We start from the raw sequence: 5,102 nt of genomic DNA, 5'->3' as shown, positions 1-5,102 counted from the left end.
CACCACGTGCACATATGCTTACAGGAGGAGGGAGGACAGTTGTATTTTCTTTTCTCCATCATTGTCCAATCAGCAGGTTGTGGGTGGGGTGGTGACACAGCAAGGAGGGAGACGCCGCTTTCTTTTTTTTGACGTCTATAAATCAGAATGGCATATCATGGGAGACCTGGTCTGTCCCGGCGTTGTCCTGCCAGTGATTGGGGTGTCATGACTGTCAGACTATCAGCGGGGAAAATGCTGGGAAGAGATCATACAGTACTTTGTGTCTCCTCCTCAGATGGATCCGAAGCTCCGGCCTTCCTTTGTGGACATCGTGAAGCAGCTGGAGGAGATCTTGAGTCGTCTGAAAAGTGAAGAGGCCGAAAATGAGCGAAGAGCGAACAACCCGGAAATCACCGAAACAAAACCTCTTCCCAAAGGTGGGTTTATTCTTCTGCAGACATCTAGAGGTAAAGAAGTAACTATACCTAACACAGATCCCACCCCTCTTCTAACACCTATATTATCGAGCCTGTAAAATGGGGGTTTCCAAACTCAGCTCCCTCAACAGGTCATGTTTTCAGGATTTCTTTTCACTTTGAACAGGTGCTCTAACTCCATGGCAGGCTTGTGGAGAGAGGAGAGAACGTTGACAACGGCTGGAATTCCTAGGTGGTGATGCCACCCATAGACTTACTATAGCGTATCCGTTGTCAGCTCTCCCCTGAAGCCGGCCTCTGGGAGCCAATCACATGACCAGACCCGAGCACCCGGAGAATAGGTAAGTACAAGCATCTTCCTTCTACAGGGTAGTTAGTATAGGTGTTAGAAAGGGGTTGTTTTAAGCTTTGTTTTATCCCAGACTTCCACTTTTTGCACTTGTTCCTGTGAAAATTGGTGCTATGGTTTCTAAGCAGCATTCTCGTTTAGCCCCACCCACTGTCCACTGCTGTCTGACAACACTGGACAAAGGAGACAGGCATGTGATTTCTAAGCAGCATTGTCAAATAGCTAGCCCCACTCAATGTCCACCACTATCTGACAACACTGGACAAAGGAAACAGACATGTGGTTTCTATGCAGTGTTGTCAAATAGCTGGCTCCTCCCACTGTCCACTGCTATCCGACAACACTGGACAAAGGAAACGGACACCTGGTTTCTAAGCAGCATTGTTGGATAGGTAACCGCAATGCTATTTGAGAAGACTGGACAAAGGAGACAGGCATGTGGTTTCTATGCAGCGTTGTCAGCTATCTCCTCCCAATGTCCACTGCTATCTCACAAGACTGAACAAAGGAGACAGGTGTGGTTTTTTCTAAGGCGTTGATGAATAGCTAGCCCCTCCCACTGTCCACTGCTTAGAACACTGGACAAGGTGTCAGGCATGTGGTTTCTATGCAGTTTTGTCAGATAGCTCCTCCCACTGTGCAATGCTATCCGACAACACTGGAGAAAGAAGACAGGTATGTGGTTTCTAAGCAGCATTGTCGAATAGCTAGCTCCTCCACTGTCCATTGCTATCTGAGAAGACTGGACAAAGGAAACAGGCGTGTGGATCCTAAGCAGCATTGTTGGATAGCTCCTCCCACTGGTATCCAACAAGACTGGACAAAGGAGACAGGCATGTGGTTTCTATGCAGCTTTGGTTGGATAGCTAGCCCCTCCCACTGTCCACCACTGTCTGACAACACTGGATAAAGGAAACAGGCTTGTGGTTCCTAAGCAGCGCTAGTGGATAGCTAGCTCCACCCAGTGTCCAATGCTATTCGATAAGACTGACAAAGGAGCCAGGCATGTGGTTTCTTTGCAGCGTTGTCAGCTAGCTTCTCCCACTGTTCACTGCTATCAGTCAACACTGGAGAAGAGAGAGCCATGTGGTTTCTAAGCAGCATTCTCAAAAAGCTAGTTCCTCCCAATGTCCACTGCTATTTGACAAGACTGGACAAAGACAGACATGTGGTCCCAAAGCAGCGTTGGATAGCCCCTCCCACTGTCCACCACTATCTGACAAGACTGGACAAAGGAGACACGTGTGGTCCCTAAGCAGCATTGTTGGATAGCTAGCCCCACCCAATGTCCGCTCCTCTCCTACAATGCTGGACCAAGGAGACAGACTTGTGACTCAGACCTCACAGAGCCCACACAGTCCCTGCCTCCTCTAAATGCTGCAGAGAGAACATTTACAGCCCTCCTTGCTGTGCAGTCAGTGCCTCCTCCGCTCTGTTTCTGAGCCCCCAACCTCCTACAGCACCATCCTTCACAAAAACACAAACCAACAGCCGCACCCTCCAGCAACTACTACCCTAGTCTCTCTCAGGGGAATGTAGTAGCTGCTGCTGTGTTGTCAGCTTGTGTTTTTGTGAATGACATCTCTGCTCTTGGAGGAAGAAGGCGTGGCATGTAGTGGGGAACACAGGAAATCCCCCTTAGGGAGGCTAAAGTGTTAGATATTTCAGGACCTTTCCTTCCCTTCTGACTCACTTTGTTCCTTTTTCAGGTCCCTCTGATAAGAGTCTGGGGGTGAAGCGTCTGATTGCGTTGTCACCAGATGACAAGATCCCCCAAAAGTCTCCACGACCCCGCAGGAGCATCACTCTGTGCCGGAGCCAATCCGACGTCTTCGCCCAGAAACCTAAGCGGAAGATCAACGTCCAGGACCCCTTCTACACCCCCCGGAAGGGTGCCATGCGCAAGGTTAACCCCTTTAATGCCAGGGAGGACTTGAAAGGCGGGAAGATCAAATTCTTCGATATGCCCAGCAAGTCGGTCATCTCTCATGTGTTCGACTTGTACTCGCCCAAGATGGACGGTGAAGCGGGGACCGGAGCGGTGCGGCAGCTCTTCAGCCAGGACACTGTGGATTGCTCGTATGTCCCCAGGAGACGCTGCCGATCGCTTCCGGTATCCCCTGATCTCATAAGAAGAGGCTATCCCCCATCTGCGTCCCTCTCCCCCACCGTGGGAAATGTGACCCCGCGCAGGTCAGCGGGGAGGTGAGGGTCAGACTCTGTAATGCCAAATATGGTGTATCGGAAATCCCCCCTTACAGACCCCGATGTCCGGCCCCGGACCGCGTCCAAACAAACGTGGAAGACATGGACTGCACAGACGGCTCGGGCGCCTTAGACGACAACCGATGTTCTTCCACCAAAACGGACGGAGAGGACAACTGCAACAGCTGCTGGTCAGCAACGGAACCCCCACCCAGAATCCCCCGTACCGCCTCCCTGAAGACGGCACCTTGCAGGGGGGGTCCCCAACACCGAGGCCATGGAAATAGAGGACGCAGTAAACGAGAATGTGTCCGAGTCTTCGCTCAGCCCCCCGGCCAGGTTTGGGGGTCTCTCGCTGTTGCCGGTAGAGGATGCAGACGGCAGAGACCCCCTGTGTGACTCCGTGTCCAGCTGTCGCATCATGCAGGGGGTGGTAAAAATGTGACCATGTGGGGGGGAACTCTACTGCCTCCTGCAGGTTCTTGAATCGCTTCATTCGACAGTAACATAGAAAAGGATACTTCAGCATGGGAACCTCTCCCCTCCCCCGTTCTGCCTTCTGGGGAAGTCCAGTCATGGCAGAATTTGGGCCACTTACCAGGGTTTGCACTTTATCGTTGGGTTATGCAAACATTCAGCCATTTTGCTGCAAAGCTCCCATCCTGCATCCAGCCTCCATGGTGATTGGTTGACATGAGGGAGGGCGTGTCCACTAAAGGCTGACCTTGGACAGAGCTCCTGTGACACCGCACGCCCCCAGGCCACCCATCGCAGCCACTCAGCTTCAGCTTTTAGTCATGTGAGCACAGTCGCCGGTTCTCGGGTAGGTTTCTGCACTTGATAATCCTGCCGCTGTCCCCAGCCCATCCCCCGCCGATGTCCCCAGCCCATCCCCCGCACCCGCTGCAAATGAGAACAATAAATGAAAGAACAACGCTAAGCACTACTTGCGTCTAAAGTGACTCCATATCGTGACCTGTGGGCCCCCCCCCATACACATGGCCCCCCTCCCCTATACACACAGCCCCTTACACCCCAAAGGGGAAATTACTGTTCATACATGTGGTAGAATTTGAAAAAATAAGCCGCGCCTCCTCTGCCGTCGGTTGTAGGGGCGGGGCACAGAGCGCACGCCTTCCAATCAGCTTTTGGTATCCGGATTTGGAGGCTGGTCATTTTGCACTCCATATCGTGACCTGTGGGGGCAAAACACCCCCCCATACACACAGCCCCTCCCCCCCCATACACACAGCCCCCCACACCCCAAATGGGAAATTACTGTTCACATACACACGGAAGAATTTGAAAAATAAGCTGCGCCTCCTCTTTGCCGTCGGTTGTACGGGTGGGGCACAGAGAGCACGCCTTCCAATCAGCTATTGGGTGTCAGGATTCAGAGGCTGGTCATTTTGCACTCCATATTGTGACCTGCGGGGGCAAACCCCCCCCCCAATATACATAGCGCCCCCCCCCCCCCATACACACAGCCCCCCACACCCCCAAGGGGAAATTACTGTTCATACAAATGTAGAAGAATTAGAAAATAAGCCACGCCTCCTCTTTGCCGTCGGTTGTAGGGGCGGGGCACAGACGGCACTGCCTTCCAATCAGCTTTTGGGTGTCCGGATTTGGAGGCTGGTCATTCGCATGGTGCAGGTCAAGCTGTCCGTTGTATTCGGTGCTGACCCGTTTATGGAGTGTCTGTCCTATTCGGATCCGGCCGTGACCCGGAGCAGATTTGTAGCTGTCGGTTTACAGCAGCCGTAGCAGTAAAGGGTGATCGCTGATTGTGGTTTTGATGCTCCGTGTCCTGGAATGCAGAATGTCAGTGTGGAGCCTGAAACCCGGCCGTGGTGGAACTGCAGATCCCAGCATGCCCTTCCAGCAGAGTTCTATGGCACGCCGGGGCCTGCATGACACCTGTCCATGTGGAGGACTGAGCATGTCTCTCCCCTGACACCAGGGCCTGGGAATGCAGAGAGCCGGGGGGCAGATTTGTGTCCTACTTAAAGGTCAAATCCACCTTTTCGCCCATAGAGGGTGACGTGACGCATGTGGGCATACCACCTCCGAAACCCCGCCCTCCTTACCCGGATAGCGGGGGGGCGGGCCTTGCTGTAGAAATTCGG

General features: G+C 52.9%; 1 pseudogene across 1 annotated transcript; it reads left to right on the top strand.

Moving 5' to 3' along the window:
* The first annotated feature begins 238 nt into the window (after window positions 1-238).
* On the top strand, window positions 239-4,808 carry LOC149428966 (dual specificity testis-specific protein kinase 2-like; annotated as a pseudogene). The gene is made up of 2 exons (XR_016310654.1): window positions 239-419; window positions 2,478-4,808. The product of XR_016310654.1 is annotated as a dual specificity testis-specific protein kinase 2-like (transcript).
* Window positions 4,809-5,102: the final 294 nt, after the last annotated feature.

Source organism: Staurois parvus, unplaced genomic scaffold, assembly GCF_062004578.1.
Source record: "Staurois parvus isolate SC_StPar_1 unplaced genomic scaffold, SC_StPar_1.0 ptg002887l, whole genome shotgun sequence".
Lineage (NCBI taxonomy): Eukaryota > Metazoa > Chordata > Amphibia > Anura > Ranidae > Staurois > Staurois parvus.
Note: the sequence above shows the minus strand (reverse complement) of the source record. Positions and strands in the feature narration are given on the sequence as shown.